Source organism: Buceros rhinoceros, unplaced genomic scaffold, assembly GCF_000710305.1.
Source record: "Buceros rhinoceros silvestris isolate BGI_N320 unplaced genomic scaffold, ASM71030v1 scaffold37333, whole genome shotgun sequence".
NCBI lineage: Eukaryota > Metazoa > Chordata > Aves > Bucerotiformes > Bucerotidae > Buceros > Buceros rhinoceros.
In genome coordinates, this window is record NW_010402566.1 from 15,381 (window position 1) to 33,619 (window position 18,239).

An 18,239-nucleotide genomic window follows, 5' to 3' on the forward strand; every position below is an offset into this window, starting at 1 on the left:
AAAATTTTCTCCAATAAGTGCTAAAATGTTTTATCCTGAAAAAACTACTTATTTAACTGTCTGCCTATTGCATTACACTTGAGAAGGAAAAAAAAAGAGCTTTTTTGTATTTTACAGGTTGTTTTTTTTTTTCTTTTCATGCAACTAAGGTTAACTGCTCTAAATATTTCCTTGCCTTTATAACAAAAAGTTAGTTGCAGCATTTCTGGTAAAAGAATGCCATAGTGAAGCACTCTGAGTTTGAACTTGAGCAGGCAGTTTTACAAATAACCTCTGTGCAGAGAAAACTGATGAATCAGTTTAGCCTTATTTTTCATATGAATTTGACGCTTTTTCTCTATAAAGCCAAGTCAGGATTTGCTATTCAGGCGCTCGCTCATGTGGGTGTGTGAATATAGCAGAGAGGGATAAACTCCCTCAGAAGCGTCTGAAACACAGCACAAACTAAGACACTGATGTGTTACGCAGTCTGTGTTCTATAACATGTATGAAGTGTTTTAGTGTGTACACGCCTGTTGTAATTCTAGCTTGCAAGACTTGAAAGCTTGAAAGGCTTCAAATGTAACCAAATAACTGCATTTTGTGTTACAAGTTATTTTTATATTTTGTGTGTAAAATATTTGTAACTTGAATTTTTGACCTCTCGATGTTTAAGGATACCCGTGTAGATATGTAGATACATTTACACTGCAGGAGAGTTAGAGGAAAGTGTAACGTGTGCCTTTTTAAACACAGTCTAAACTATACTTGTCCGTGTTTCCAAATATAATATTTCCAACGATTTTTTTTCCAATGATAATGTTAACTGCAGTAGCATAGTCCTAAAACATTAGTCATTAAACTTATGTTTTGCTGAAAGTGTCCGAGATCAAAGTTACCCAGTAACCTATAACTCAGTCCGGTGACTTCATGAAATTCAGCAAAGTTTACAATTTATGTTGTATGTATGAATATTCCTGCTTTGCTGTCCAAATACACTGTGAATGTGCTGGAGCTATTCAGATGTCAAACATGTTTAAAAAAAGAAAAAAAAATACTGTTATTGGCCTTTTTGCAAGTCAGCCATAGAGAAGTCGCTTGAAAAATTTCGGCTTCATGAACAAACAAGTTTCTTTACCTCTAAATCCAGAACACTCACCGATGTTTGTGATGAAGTTTACGTGCAAAGTAAGGAAAGACTCGTTGCCTTAGTACTCCTTCTAGGTAAAATGTATTTTTATTCTATAGCTTTCTAGATTTTTATCAGTAAATATTATTTATACAGATACACAAATTAGACTGGGAGAAGAAAATTAGTTCTGCTGTTTAACAGCCGATGACCTAAAATGACCCCCAAAATCCCATCATGTTGAATATTTTTGTTTGTAATGCAATAATTTGCCCATCAAGACCAGAAATTTGAATAGGCCACTCTGTGCTTTTTACTTGTTGTTATATAGCTGCCTCGATGAGTTTGTTTTAAAACAAAACAAGACTTGTTTTTCAGGTGAACCTCTTTGTTCTGTTAATATTGGAGGGGAGTAAATCTCTAACCTATGCACTAATAAATTTATCTAAGCAAGTATCTTGTGGCTATTTTTATATTCGTTATGTCATTGTGACCTTTGCGAATATTTCCAGTAAGTGTTTGAATAAGGCTGGTATGTCTTTGCAACCACATGTGGCAAACGGCTGATACCTAGGTCTTGAAGAGGAGGTAGTGTATTTCCTGAAACTTTTTATCAAAAAAAATGTAGAGATGATCAAAGTAGCTGTAGAGATAATTATGGAGACATTAATGGGATTTATTAATTTATACTATGCCCATGGAATTTTGCTTTAGTACTAAACTTAAAATATGGGAATTATTTATTTGAATAAAGCTATTCACGTATTCTCAAAAACTCCTCATAAAAGTGCATCTTTCCCAGTGCAGAATTAAAATAACTTCCTCTTACCTGCCTACCCCAGACCTGGAAATTTGGGAATAGGTTCAGGGTTCGGATGTACGGGCGGTAGCTGGAGTCGTTCTCCCTGTGCTGATGTTTGATGTTAGATTGCCACCCTAACAGCTTTTTGCTGGCGTGGCAGCAAGTGGTGTAACCCCAGGGGGGATGCTGTACTGCCTTGGTGGCCTGGCTCCTTCCAGCTACCCCTGCCCTGCGCACCGGTCTCCAGCAGCAGCGGGGAACAGGCGTGAGGAGCCTGGCTGGAGCTGACTGCCGTGGTGGCTGCACCGGATGGGAGGTGGGGAGGAGCAGCTGCCACCTGCACGGGGACTGGTGCTCATCTTCCTCCTCCACAGGTCACATCCCGATGTACAGGAGCCTCGCGTATGGTGGGCGCTCTAGCAAGTGTGGTACAAGTGTCAGTAGGGTACTGGAAAAGGGCAACGGTTGGTTGTGCCCTTCTTTTTGAGTGGGGGCTCTTTCGGAGAGATTCGGAATGCTCAAGTTTCATTTGAGTTGGTGCCGCCTTCCCACAGAAGTAAGTTGGTGTTAGAAGTTGTGGAACAGCCTAAGGCCGGTGAGGGGGTATGTGCAGAGGGAGTACCAAAGCACTTGGAAACTGTCCATAATTGGGGTAGTTATTCTTTGCTTGACATTTCTTGGTGGTATTGGGAAAATCGGATAGGAGTGAGAATGTTGAACCTCGCAGTTAATGAGGCAAACTTGTGCATAAAGGCAAAGTGAAAAGTAAAATCTTAGCACAGGGGAGGCGTTAACTGGCTGCTCTTTAAAGAGCCCCAGCACGCGGATGGTGTATGGGTGCAGGTATCTGCTGCTTCTCACAGCAGAAAGCACCAAAGCTGAACAGAAACGAACTCAATAGATGAACTACAGCTGTTTCAAAAATTGATCTGCCTGTATTCTGCTTCTCTTTGCAGTGTAAAGATATGGGGCAGACGTTTCCAGGCAGGAGGATTTGTTTAGCGTAGCAGTGCCCGAGTTTTGGTGAGGAGAAGCCTGATAAAATTTAGAAGACAAAGGGAACCGCTGCCTCTGCAGAAGGATGTTTTCCTACACAGAAATGGTATTATTTAAAAACCACACACTCTTCCAGTTGTGCTTAATGTAGTTTTGAGAGAAGAGTTTGGACAGAGGGTTCGTTTGGGGTCTTTCTGGGGGTGTGATGGGGGTTTAAAGACTTGGGTTACCCAATGTTAAATTTGATTCTATGCGTTACTGCAGCTTGTATTCAACTTCTGAAAATAGCCGTGGTGCTGTGCCGCGGCTGCAGACAGTGGGGCAGCCCTGGCACCTGTGGGTCAGCTCAGCCCGTTCTGTCATGTACAGTAATTGGCTGCTCGGTCATGGAGTGCCACTTGCAGCCTCTTTTAGCTGCCTCTGTCAACCCGGCTGAGCCCTCCTGCCTGTAGCGAAGCACTTACAAATGAGCATTCTGGAATAAAAAAAGCGTTTTATAAGCACTTGTAACTAGGTTCTGAAGAACAAGAGTACTGCTGGAGTAAAGGTTTTTACAGAGGGAAATACCTAGAAATGGTAAGTACAAACTGATTGGTTTCTGTGTTGTGAAGGGTGATTACTGCTATTGGCTGCGTTTGAATCATTTTACTGCAAACGGGGAAAGAAGGATTTTGATGCTCAGGAGTAAATAGCTCTTAGAAGAAGGCTGTTATGATACAAATAGCTAACAGTATATCGCAGACTGGGTTGGGAAGAAAACAAGGATTATTTGGCATACAGAATTGTGGTTCTATATCCATACTTGAGAGACAGCGTGAGGCTATTGGGTCAGCCCATGTCAGCTACTGTCAATCGAAAATAACCTGACAACGTTAACACCGAGCGCAGCTCGCTTTGGAGAGGATGTCACAAGGAGTAGGGACTCAACAGCGGTGCTGTTTGTGTAACAGCTCGCTTGATAGTCCTTTGATGTAAACTCGCAGAGAATGGAGAGGCAACTTCAGTGCGTGTTTGACAAGGTTATTTGGCAGTATAGCGCAGAGCTGTTAACTTTCCGTGCCTACAAGGTTCTACTGTTCCGAGTCTGCTCTTACATAATCTTCATCTGCGTTTCTAACTCTGGGTAAGTCTCTTCAGGAAATTATATCTAAAATTTCTGCAGTGAGGTGTGGAGGCAGACAAGAATTAATGTGTGTATAGTCATATTGATAGCTCATGAAGAAATCCATGGCTTCTTTTTTAAGCTTCCTCCTTCCCTGAATTGTGACACAAACTGAGGGTGAACATCTGTGTATCGTAGAATCAGAGGATTGCTCAGGCTGGAAGCCATCTCTGCATGTCATCTGTGCAACCTCCTGCTCAAAGCAGTGTCATTGGTGAGGTCAGACCAGATTCTCATTCTGTTCTACATCACAGAATGAAACACCTTTCATTTTCATTAACTGAATCTTTTTAAATATAATCGTGAATGTGTTTTTGTTTTTTTTTTTTTTAAAAACAAACTTTTTCCATCATAACTGCTTGTATAGTAGAACGGTATCTTAATATTCTATGGATTAATGGGGTTGTTTTTCTGTTGGAAGCCCATCTGACAAAATAGCATTTTGCTAGTCTAAAAATTAGTAAAAAGAGAATCTGGCCTTGAGGAGAGTTTTCTCTTTGGCCCATTTGTGGAACAAATTTCTGTTAATTGTGGATATAAATGGTTATTGTGAAAGGCATTCTCTAGACTAAATGTAAAGTGTATGAGCTTTAGCCACGGGGCAGGGGGTGAGTGGCTAGGATATTTCACAACAAGATAACCAGACAGGTTTCTTCACCAGGAGTAGTTTCAGGCTACCTGAAATACATCTTTGTCCGGTCATATTGCTAAGCAGAAGAGAAGGAATCGCAACTATTTGAAAGCCTGTTGAAGGCTTTTCTTGGCTCCCATTTGTAGGTCACTGTAGAATCAAACACTCATCAGAGCTCTTACAGAGCTGTTCTGCTTACGTGTCTAATCGAAAGATTAAGTCCTAGTTCATCCAAGTCACTGAACTGACTTGTCCAAGATCACGCAGGATCTGAGTGGCAGAGCACAGCCTGTGCACTCTGGTGCCCGTTTCAGCTTATGACTGTCTTTGCCTTTGGCGTGTGCGTGAGAGAGTGTCAAATACTCCTAATAAACTTTTAAAAGTCCATGCTATGTGTTTATTGTCAAAAATTTCAAATGGAATTTATGCTTTGCCGTCTTCCTGGACAGTAAAACTTCTTAAACTTTTTATTCAAGAGAGACATCTGTATTTTAAGATTATTTTAGCCAGAGGAAAGAAAATTGCCTATAAAATAATGTAAGATCTATCAGTAACTGATACAGCGGTGATTTTTTTTTCAGCACCGTTTGTGCATCTTACTTTTCTAACTAGCTTTCCTCCTAAAGTGTCACAGGCAGCAGCACAGGTACGTCACTGAAACGTCCCTGCTGCAGCCATGCGTGGGAATGGCAGATCTTGTAGATCTGTGTCACTGAGAAGGTTTGGAAGTTTGTTGCATGTGTGTCTTTATTAGAGGCAGTCTTGCAGGGTTAGTGGTCAATCCGGACTACGCCGCTGTGTGGAAACTGCTTGTAAATGCTGACACAGCAGAACGAGTGGGCGGCGTGCAAGAATGCCTCATTGTATTGGAGGGTATTTTTCATGTAGCCTAATTAGCAATACTCAGCTCTGACGGAGATTGAAAGACCAGAGGAAGAAGTAAAATTACCTTCCCTAGACTCTTCACTTTTTTCCCCTTTAAAAAAAATTACCAATTACTCTAGGGTTTGGAAACCAGCTTCTGGGATGAATTTTTTCTAGTCTTTTTGATGGTGATTGATCCGTGCCCAGCAACATCTTCAGGACTGGGAACTTGCTCTGCAGCCTTACCATTTTCCTCTTGCTACGCAATTTCTTTAATGGACTTTTGGCAAAGGCCTTTTAAAATACTGTGACTTGTGAGCATCAGCCTTCGCCAGAGCTGCAAGTTGACTTGGGTCCTGACCAGGAAAATATTTGCCACTTTTTCCTCCCATTGCCTTAATTACTGGCACTACTCACAGAATGCTCTTGAGAAAAGCTGTTTGCTTTTCCGAACGCAGACTTTCTTAGCTATTGAGCCACCTTGGATTTTCTGCCGATTTCTTCTCTTGGTCTTCAGCTTTCCTTTTGTTTAGGCTAATGCTTTTTGAGTCATAGAGTGTTCTTGAAGTTAGCTCATGGTATTTGTAGTGCAGAAAAATGGCACTGTGTCTGTTTAGTTAAGAAGGACAGTCATCCGTGATACAGACTAACCTTGGTCCTATCCACACCGTCTTTAAGTGGTCAACCGTCTTTAAATGGATAATTATAGCTGCCAGCAAATGAATCTAACTGCATCAGAATGCAATCCGAAGGAAAAGGAAAAATACAGTTAAAAAGAACCCCAAACCGCTTCTAACCTTCTGAAAATTTGCAAAAAAAGCATTTCAAAACATCCTGGGTTTAAATCAGTTCATACAACAAGTACACATTGCATTTCCAGCTCACATGCTTGCTCTACTTTTGATTTTCCCTTTTGGCAATTTATTCAGAGTAGAGTTAGTGGATGGAATCTCAGAGGAGAATAGAAGCCAGTGTTTTGAGAACTAATGAAGTAATTATCTAAAGCATTATTTACCATGATTATTTACAAGATAATGAGACCCTTTAATTATGTTTGTTCTGCATAGCTTGCCTTTCAATAATTCAAGGATTGCCATACAATTCCCTCTATATTTACTTTGTACATTTTTGTTTAGAAAAATGTCACAGCTGTCTGCAGTGCACAAAGAGGGGCCCTCATGCTGGGTATCATTTGTCACATGAGAATCACCTGTTCACTTTTGTTGGAGTCGGAGGCTTTTGGGTTCAGGCTTCTTTAATGTGATGTGGAACAAAATAAATGATGGGTGAAATAAAGCTGAGCCTATTAAGGGGTGTTACGGCTTTGTAGGAGCACAACTGTAGCATTAACATCCACGCGTTAGTATGGTAGCGTTTATCTCATTGGGGGCGAAGTTTGACTCACTGTTTATTTCTATTCTGGGAGTCATGGTACTTTTGTTTCAAACAAAGTGGTTTTCTAAAGACATTTACTCATTTGTGGGTAAGAAATTCAGAGCGTTTTAACAGCTAATAAAAACTTCACCAGTATTTTCATATGCATCTGTGAACTTGCTGCTAAACCAGACAATTCTGCTTACACACATCATTAGCGATGCCTGAACAGGATCTAGTCCCTGAGGAGAAGCATCGTCTGTCACGGGCCAGATCCGCATTCGGTGCTCCAGTGAAGCATCTGCCTGCGGTGATCTACTCCAGGTTACGATGGCTGACGATGGAGTCCTTGCTGATCAGCAATCAGTAAGAAAAACCCTAACCTCAGAGAGGATCTGAAGGCTTGGAGTTTCTGTTCCAGTATGGTTGGCCCTTTATTTAGAATAAATCAAACTCCTATAGGAGTCTTTTCACTGACTTCAAGAGATGCCACAAAGGGTGCGTGATCTCCTGCCTGCCTGCTGTTCCTCTGAGACAAGTAGACAGCTTGAGGAGTATGTTTCAGTTTTACTGCAGTATATTTAAAATATGTAACAGAGGACCATTCTAGGATGTGGCAGAAGTTAAAGGTTCAAAAGGCTGACTAAGCATTATAGTTCTGGCTGTGAAATAAAATCTAAAAATCATGCACTTAAATAGTGGGGAAGACTGCAAGTAATTACCAAAAATAGAGACAGTTCAGTGAGCTTCTGAAATACCTGTGCACGTACAAATGGGCCGCTTCACTGTAGTTTCTCTGCTGGACTTTTTCCCTCCTGGAAGAGGGATTTCCACAGCCTCTTAAGGACATTCACAGCAATACTCCTGCTAGCTTCAAGGGACCTGGTTCAGGCCTACGCGTGAAGGAGACTTAAACCTGTGATTCCGGAGAGGAAAGATGTGTGCATTAATCCGTCGTGTCAGCGAGCACAGTGCTGATGTAAATCTGCATTTCCCCCGAAGCTGTTCCTCCTGCGAACCGCAGAAAGCACATCTTCGGCCCTTTGGAAGCGTGAGTGAGCAGCGCAGGCTGCAGCTGGCTGCCAGCCAGCGTGTTCACGCTGCTGGAAAACGAGGGATGCAAGCGCTGGGCACTCGCCTCTTCCCCAGGAATCTGCCCGCGCGTCTCCCGCAAGCAGCAGCTTGGCGGTCCCAGCCGGGCAGCACGGAGCACCCCAGCCGCACAGCTCTGGCTGGCGCTCGGCGGAGGCAGGGACGCTGCTGATTGTTTTCTGGCTTGGACAGGGGCAGGCAGCGTAGATTGAATTATACACCAGCCGCACAGCTCTGGCTGGCGCTCGGCGGAGGCAGGGACGCTGCTGATTGTTTTCTGGCTTGGACAGGGGCAGGCAGCGTAGATTGAATTCCTCCGTACAAATGGTGCAAGAATAACTTCTCCTAATGTGGGGTTTAGCTGGTACTGAAGTAGAAGGGTCATAACGGGACGTACGTGGCTCAGTGGCTTGGTGCACACCAGCCGCACAGCTCTGGCTGGCGCTCGGCGGAGGCAGGGACGCTGCTGATTGTTTTCTGGCTTGGACAGGGGCAGGCAGCGTAGATTGAATTCCTCCGTACAAATGGTGCAAGAATAACTTCTCCTAATGTGGGGTTTAGCTGGTACTGAAGTAGAAGGGTCATAACGGGACGTACGTGGCTCAGTGGCTTGGTGCCCGCCACATGATTTTAGATAAGGGAAGTTTTGTTGTTTTTTTTTTTTAAATAGTTGATTCTGTACTGAACTGCTGGAATGTATAGCTTTTTTTTTTTCCCCTTGGAAAAGAGACCTCCTTTCTTCTTATTCAACTCTCAGTTTTCCCATGCACTTTCCATTTTATTTTTGGATATGTTTTCACAACAAAAAACCTACTGAATTTCAAAACTCTAAGGATTTGTATGATTTGCATGTAGTTGGCAGATATGCTTTCCTTTCAATTGCTTTTGGATGGATTTTTAAATAGTGTTTTGCAAAATGCTGTTGAAGCTAAGCACTCTGAATTCACTGCAGTGAAAGCTAGATGCTGGCTTCTCTGCATATAAATGCATCTCTGCTGGCTGGGAGCAGCACACTGTGCTCGTTTCGCTCCTGAGCTTGCTCTTAATCGAGGAGAAATGAGATGCTCTGTCTGTACAGAGATTTCTCCTGAATTCTGTTCTAGGATTTTTCATTTCAGGTTGGGGCACTGTGCTTGCAGTTCAGCACAAAACAGAAAGGTAGGTGGAAAGTGGCATCTCTTCTGAGGGCAGAACTTACAGCCATCAGACTGTACCATCCTGAAACCTTTTGAAGTATCAAGGGTATGTTTTCAGTAGAAATTTACCTTTAATTTTTAAACAGGATTAAAGAAACCCCCAGAACTTGTTGCTAGGTGTTGATGCACAGCATTTTGTTTTGCTTGATGTGAATCTTAGATGCCTGGCTATATAGAAAACGTTCTTTTCCTCTGTCCCACTTCTGGGTGGGAGGAAACTACTCCCTTTGTAAAACACTACTGAAGCCGTAAGATTCACGCTATGACCATGCCTCTGGTTGACACACAGTGCCTTGTTGGATGGACTTTGTACTCAGCTGTTATAAATACCAAGGTAAGAAACATCGGTTATTTCTGGGCATAAAACACGTCACTGTTCCCACTGGGTGGAGAGTCTCCCAGTGCTGACAGTAAGCTACTTGCCCTCCAGTGCTGCTGCTTAAAAGGAGTTTCCCACAGCACCTCCCAAACATCTGGGAGCCTGTCTTAGTAAAAGAACCAGCTTTGAAGAGTCACAAGCACTTTGGCTGCTCACCTACAATAAAACTCCTGAGAGGAAAAGGGAAACTTTGAGCCATGCTTAATTCTCCTGTGACTAAAGATCTTGGTTGTCTTTTGAAAAGCCCTGGGAGGAGGAAGGGAAAGGCAGTTTCCTTTCCAGGCGTCTCAGAATACCCACCCAGCGTCTCCAAAGCTTGGATCAGAGGTGCGAGACAGGCCGTGAATGTTTTGGAGTGGTGGGGAGGAAACAAAGGCATAGAGAAAGAAGAATTATGCAAGTAATAAGTCTGTTACCTCGAGGCTGTAACGAGTGAAATGGTGCTGGCTGACTTATTAAAAGTCAAAAGTCCTATAAGCCAATTTAGGCTTCTCTCTAGAGAGTTTAAATGCTCTCAAGGCACTTTTCCCTCTATTACAGAAGAAGACTATCAGTAGCATTCTGGATCGTGGCTATTCCGTACTGGATTCCCCTGAGGCAAATCAATCCTTTTCAAAAGTGGATAAGCCCTTGACTAAAGAAAAAGAGGAAGACAAAGTGGTGAGTAACCATTTCCAGTCCAGAACATGTCATAACTTGTCTGAAAACATTTTTTAAAATCTCGTCCTACAGAGGAACAATGTAAAGCCTTGTTAATAAATAGCTTTCTATTGTAGGATATGCCTCTAGTGTGCAAAATATTTGATTAAAACCCCCAAATCCTACTCTTTGGTAGACAGCTTAGAAAGTGGAGAAGTTTTTTAAGCAGAAAGTACGTGGTTGATAAGCACAACTGGAATGCAGCTTTTTTGTGAGCAATAAGGTCATCACGCTTACACACCCTTTGGCTACAAAGGTGGGGTATTTTGGTTATGCTGTGGCTGTAATCACGATGCCAATTTCATCAAAGAAGAGTTGCTCTAGAGCTTTTGAAACTTTTGGTAGCAGGTAAATTTTGGTGCCCTGGTAAGTCTGAAGTGAGCTGTGGATCCTGTTTCGAAACCAAGCTCGTAGTCCTAAAAGGCCATGGCTGGTCTTTCAATCTGTCCCTATTTTTTGCATTTCTGTTGAGGAAATATTTTTATCCCCATGACAAATAATTGACATTAAGAATTCTAGTTTGGTATGTGCTTCCCTCTCTCTCTTCTGGTTCGCCACAAGTCGTCATAATAATGGTTTATGCAAAATGCTTGCCTGGTCTGTCTTCAACTATATTACCCACGTGAGATGTCACCATTTGCGGTGAACTTCTGTTATCGTCCCTGATGCATACGTTCTAGATATTCATTGTTAAAATAATTGTAGCTCCTTTTCACCTTCCCCACATAAAACAGTCTCAGCTTCCTAAGCTGCCTACCAAGTGGTACATTTATTTTTGAATAAAGTAATTTGCATGTGGAGAAGAGTACAGCTAGTCTACTCCTACAATATAAAGCTATTTCTCACCCCATATTTACAGAGTTCCCCAATAGCTGCTGATAGCAAGACTTTTTTAAAAAGTTCACCTAAAACTAGGTTCAGAACCATTATAAGAACTAAAGCAAGTTTCTACAAAAGGCTTTCAAAGTGCTTAGCAGAATATTATGATTGACGTTTCTGAAATGAAGTTGGATAGTTGACAGCCTGTGTATGAATTTAGGCGGCTAATTTTAGGTTACAGTGATTTTGCCCTGTGCCTGGAGACTTGATCCACCCCAGAGAGTCACCCACGCTGCCTGCCAGGACAAGCTGGGAGAAGAGCTCCGACGTTCCACTCAGACCCAAAGCATGACAGCTGGGCACACATGGACTCACTTGACTTTGAAGCTATTTATGAGGCCTTTGTCAGCGTTCCCATTTATACAGTTTCCCCTGGCGTATTTTTGGGTCTGATTTTCCTTCCAGTATGAGGCAAATAAAACTGTGGAACAAATCAGTCTTAGAAAGAAAACAGGTAAAATCACAGGATGATAAAATTCAGCAAGTGTTGAAATGTATTTTTAATTACAGCTGACATATTTAATTTTTTAATCCCTAGAAATAACAGAAAGTATTGTAAATGTCAAGTGAGTTTGAAGAAAATAAAGGCCAAGTCTCTGTGTTTCCCCTTAATCCAACTGGATTCACATATCCATATACAAGAGCTGATTTTAGATGATTTATTTGGTCTCTACATTTTTTTCTCGTCTAAGTTGGTTCGTTGCTAAGCTATAGGCAAGCATGTGCTATGCAGAATGACTCACACACTTGAAGGCCAGGATGCTTTTCTTGGTTTTCCATTGAGCATTCTTTTTATCCTTCACAGATATAAGTGCCCTCGTTGACTTCCCTACCTTTTGGAATAAGGAAAGTAAATCTGAAAGTATTTTAATTGCATTAGAGTAGGTTTTCTGTGATTAAAGGGGAACTGTGTCGTTACCATCTGTTGTAACCTTAAAAATTCTGTTTTTATACTAATACACGTGGCGCCACAACACAATATAGTAACATACAGAAGAGAAATAAAAATTGAACTGAATAGATGTAAAATACTAGTTATTTAAAGAAAGAAATAAATATGTATGTAATGTTCCTGTTAAAATGAGTGGTTTTGCTGTAGTTTGAGAGAAGTCTGACAGCTTTAGGAGGAGGCCGTGAGGTTTCACAGACATCGCTGGTTTGGGAATGAGAGCTCGGAAGGGAGAATGGTTTTCCCATTTCTTCTTCTGCTCTCGCGAGGTGAGATAGGAACAGAGAAGGAAAAAGATGGTGTGAGCAAGGCTGGGACATAGAAGGTTCCTCCGAGCAAGCCTCCACTTTTGCTGCTCCTCGGGGTGGCAGTCAGTGCCAGCTGCTGCTGCTGGGAAGATCGCTCCTGTTAGCACTAGCGGTGCCTCCCTTCTGCCCTCACCGTCATCGGTCACTACGAGCTCTGCCCGCTTCACACCTGGGGCCAGCTCAGGTCCCAGCCAAGAGCTCGTTCCGATTTATTTCTGTTTGAATCTGGTTTTATTATCAGTAGTCAACTAAAGAAAAGGTGTTCATACTCATATGCTGTACCAACCAGGCTTATAAAGATGATCTTATTCAGGGTGCAGCAATGATGATTTTTCTTTAAAAATGTCTAATTCACACCCGAACACTCTGGGTTACTGTTTCAGACATAGTAAGTTTCATTGCATATAACTCCCTGTGCTCTCCCCTCTCGGGTATGTTTGGATTTGTTGCGCGTGTTTGCTCCCCTCCCAGTTTCAGTGATCTTAGATGTGATGGGATTGCCCCAGTGAAAACAGGAAAAAGTCAGAGAATGTGGGAGAGGGGACAGTGTTTTAATTTTTTTGAAAAGACCTGTGGATGCCTCCCAAGCATCCTGGCCTGTAGAAGAAACTGTCACAGCCAGAAGAGGGACAGATAGTTGGTGCTTGTAGTACGAGCGGTTCTAACGGCCACCTTTGGTTCACAGACAGTGACTGCAGAGCAGCTACATAAAAGGTTTCTCTTCCATTTCCAGCAGCTATCTGCTTTATTAGAACCAATTTAATTTTTCTTTCTGTTTGGTTTGTTTTGTTGCTTTTTCCTCCTGCCATCTTCTGCTGCTGGGTAATTAGATAATTTTGAGGGCTGATTAGAGAAGAAAATAAACGTCTTTTTCCAAAGACAGCTTCTTGCTTGGTGTTGCAAGGTTTAACCTCTCTGAAATACAGAATCCACACCTCAAATGGTACAAAGTGCCACGTCACTCTGGCCAAATAGAGACAGCCTGACTCACCGTCAGCAGGGAGAGGATGAGAATAAGGGTAGCGGTGTTTGGAAAAACAGATCTCAGTCACTTTGTTTACTCTCTGGGAGCAGTCTTCGTTATCCAAGATTAAATGTTATGTAAAGTAAGAAAAAAACCAACCCAGCTGCTTTGCTGGTGCTTTTAGATAGCACACAGAGTGAGGGCCAACGGGAAACTCCGCTAGGAAATTTCCCTTAAACATCCATAAAGAGAGGAAAAAGGGACCAGCCTTCCTAAGAGTGCTGAATAACCTGCAGCTGAGCAACGTGGTGTGAGGCCAGTTCCCTAGGGGCTGCGTGTGGTTTCTTTAGGTGTGCAAGATCTAGGAGACAAGACTGTCTAACGTTGGATGTAGCATACTGTAAAATTGATGTGTGATTTCAGCAACACCTTGAAATGTAATGAAGGGATCAGTGCTAAAATCTGTAGCACACCTAAATAATACTGCGTGTTTATTCTGAACCCTGTCCTCCGGTACTGGGTAACAGCAGAGGAAACAAAGGTCCCTCTTTGTACACTGCTTTATCCCACTTAAATTCCAGGGATGTAGCAGAAAGCGCCCTCTTTTGTCTGAACAATCTGATGAAGCGATGCCATTTCCCATGTAACTACAGGCCGCTCATATCCCTGCTGGTTTATCCATCTTCCACATAAACCCAGTATGAGATTCTTCCCGAGATTGACAAAGTCACAAAATGCTGTGCCAGGAACAAATTGCTCCTCATACTGTTCCTTACTGTTTGGATTGCAGTGGTATCTAGGCTCCCGTTCTGTGTCCACAGCGCAGTTCACCCCATGCTAAGCACTACGCAGACACAGGACCGCTAAGTGGGCTCTGCCACAGACGTGTTCTGTCCTCTGCTGCCCTCTGAATGCCTCGTCTAGTCTGTTCCGTTAACCCTCTTGAGCTTCAAGTCTATACTTCGAAACGTGCTTTATTATGCAAGAACAAATGGACTAAAGTCCAACAGAATCACTTGTGGTAACATATTGTAATGAGCCATTGACGAATTTTGTTCTGCAGTCCAAAACTAGCAACAAGATCGCAAAACAAACGTCTGAGAAGCCTCCACACCTCAGATCTGAGGGCAGAAGCAAACGGAAAATCATCTCAACAAATGTTAAGAGCAGCAAGGTGAGTGTTACATGCTCTAAAATCTTCCAATTGCTGCCCCAGCTGTCACAGCAGTGACACGGATCAGAAGTGACCACGCGTCGGGGGGAAGGACCGCCTGCACCCTCCCTGGCACCCGACGCACTGAGGTTTATCTCACGGTTTGCTTCCTTGCTCTGTAGATTAAGGTTTTATGGTCCAGCACAATTACTTTTTGCAGTTTTAGGACTTCTGCTATGAATGTTAACCAGTTCCAGGACTCCACCACTATGATTTTTTTCCTTCTTTTTTAACTCTTCTAATTACAGATTCCCAATTTAAAGTACTGGCCAATTTGAAGTCATCCCCCAATAAAAAAAATTACACGTTGATGCTAAATTCTTGATTTCATGATTTCAGCATATGAGTTGGCACACAAGGCTTGTGAAAGAGAGGGATCAGCGCCGTCCCAAACAGCATCGAATCGGAGGTTGGCATAGAAGAAGGAAGCGGTGAGGGTAACCCAAGGATGTCCTTGTGATCGAGACAGGACACCCTGTTTAGCTACAGAGAAACTGCCCTTCCAAGGACGTTGGGGTGCATTAGTGAGAGGGAACTTTATCTGATGTTTTCTCTGATTCGTCTTTTCTATCCACTAATGGATTTGCTCTCCAGAGCTTTGAATGCTTCTCCCTTTAGTAGATACAAACACGATAAAAATTGCTTTAAAAAAATCAATAAACACTTAAGTGTTTGGCAACTCTTAGACTTTACTGTATCATTTACTCAGCAGTTTAATGCTTAATAGAAGAAACTCGCCTGTTAAATATTCATGTGCAGATTTAGCAGATATAACACACCACAGTTTGATTCAGTTTTTCTAGCTCTTTCATTCATGATTAAATTAATTTTTCAGAGCATGGAAATTGCATTTGCTGGAGAGTAACACCTGATTTACTCGTCTGAGGTCAGAGTGTATGTGTGAGAATCTGCCAGTATTCCAGCTTGGGGAAGTACAGTGTTCATCATTCAAAGTTTGGAGCCTTTTTGGCTTCAAAAGTGAGAAGCTGACCCAGTTTACACAGCTGTAACACCCTCACCTCCCTCATCCTGAGAGACTGGTTGGGGTCGGCTTTGCTAGAGGAGATGCTGATGGCTTCAGCCGCGGTTATCCTGTGGTTGTACTGTTGGACTGTATTTCAGTTGCCCCGGTGCTGGCAGTGGGGCTGCTGGGTCCCCTCTGAGGAGGGCTGAGGGGCTGCCCCGCACCAGGCACAGCTGGTCCCAGCACGGGGCACAGCTGAGCCCCTCAGCGAGGCTGGTGGCACCTCGGGGAAAGCACGTGAAACAAAGGGCAAAACGCTGCGTGGAATGAGGGGAAAACGTGTGAGGAACAGCCCCGTGAGCACCCAGGTGTGAGCAGGGGGAGGAGGAAGAGGTGCTGCAGGCACCAGGACAGATTGTCCCCTGCTGCCATGACAGAGGGACCACAGAGGAGCAGATATCCAAGCTGTGGCCCATTGCAGAGAAGACTTTTCCTGAAGGGGAAGGTGAGCATTTGGGAATGAAGGTGTGAAGTTGAGCCTGGGAAAAGTGTGGGGAGAAGGTGTTTCAGTTTTTGTCTTTGTTTCTCACTACCCAAACTTATTGTAATTGGCACTGCATTACATTAATTTTCCCCAAACTGAGTCTGTTTTGCCCGTGACAGGAAGTGATTTCCCTGTTTTACCTCAATCCAGGAGCTTTCTCATCTTTTCTTCCTTTTTCCCCCCAACCTGTTGAGGAGGGGGAGTGAAAGAGCAGCTGGGTGGGCATCTGGCAGGCAGCCCAGGTAAACACATCCCACTGCAGTAGGAGGAATTAACATAAATATTTGAGCAATCCAGCTTAAAATATCTAATTTGACAGCTAGAGCAGTATTTCAGGTTGCTGCTAAAATACGAGTATCTGCTGATATGACTCACTTGGGGACATATGTAAATTTTTATGAATTTTTTGTTTCCTGACTTAGTTTGAGCTTAATTGTAAAATAAAAGAGCTATAAATGTATCTGCCTTTGCATGCTTATTGTGGGGAGTGTCAAATTAACATAGAGGACACTATTTTTTTTTTAAAGGTTTTACTTGGTGATAATGGATCTTGAGAAAAGTGGCTAAATGTTTCCAAAAATGGATCTGGAGAGCTCCTGGGGGCACCAAACAGCTTAATTTCCTGCACAGAAGACTTTTTTTGCACATGTTTCTTATATAGACATGTGTACGCTATTTTGGTTAAAGAAAGCCAGAAGAGAGGGGTTCCATGCAGGGAGATTTCTGTTACAGTCATGCTGACTTTGAGGAATGCTTTTGGTTTCAGCAACACGGCTGTGTTTTCAGCCGCAGAGCTGTGAATATCTGGAGGACGGTGAGGCTCTTACACCGGGGCACCTGCGATCTGTTTTAACAGTATGGATGGACCCTTCTGATCAAAACTAAATTGATAACATGATGCTGAGTAGTATCTTGCCAAAGCAACCCGTGTCCCTGGGCTAGGTTCTCATGCTGTGGCTGAAGTGTACTATCTTACTGCACGAGAACACCCATCGGGACGAGCCAAGGAGTAAGGCAACGGCTGGGTGTAAGGCGAGGAGACTTGGGACACACAGAGCTCTGAACTGCCCGGGCTCAGAAGAGAGCTTCAGCTTCTTCCAGCACTCTCATGCAGCACATTTGACTGCTGAAGGGTTTGCAACGTGGCCAAGTGCCTTTTGGCGTCCAGCACCCTGGATGTAGCTGGAGAGCAGCTTCCAAGTGCCGTGGCTGTTCAGCAGCAAGGGTGACTTCTTCCTGAGCTGGGTGATGTAACGCTGCGTGAAGGACCAGCAGTCGTGGCTGCGCAGCAGCCCTATGTTGCCATCAAGTGGTAAAGACATCGATATCTGTGTTGTCAACGATCATGGCTGATTGGCATCCACTGCATGAGGAATAAAATATATGAGAAGAAATTGTCTGCTTTTCATATCTTTGTGTTATCTCTGTCTCTGTGCTGGTGATTGATCAAGTGAGAGTGTTTCTTGCTTGCTTCCTGTTTGAATGAAAGATCTGAAGGAGAAAATTTTCAAATAATGCACTTATGGTATGACTTTTGAAAGAAGCCCTCAGACAATGCAAAAATGACATGAAAAATGTATTTTCTCTTTACCAGGATGTCAGCCCTTCAACATCATTGACATTGTCATCCAATAACACTGCTGTCATCACAAAAACAATTACCGGAACATCTCCTCCAAAGCAGAGAATGCACTTTGTCAATGTTAAGGCTCAGCATCTGCAAAATATAAACAAACAATCCAAAAGTACGAAAGATCTGGAGATCCAACTGCTGCAAATGGAGTGTGAAGAACTCAAAAATCACCTAGGATGCCTGAGGGTAGGTAAAAGTCTAATTCTATTCTTAATATCTAACTGTGCTGCTAAACAGTTAAGTCAAAAATAGTTCATTCATAGAGGTATTAAAACCAAGTGGAAAAAAAATGTTTTGCTGCTCAGTTCTCATACAAACGGCTTATTGATGTTAAATATTTTTCGAATTTTTGTGTGTAGAAGAGAGTTTGCCTCTGAATTCAGAGTACTTCTCATTTGGTCTCAAGTCAAGGCTTTAACTAAGGGTAAAAACTTATACTTTGAATTTCCGAGTGGCATCCCTTGATTTGTAATTCCCGCAAC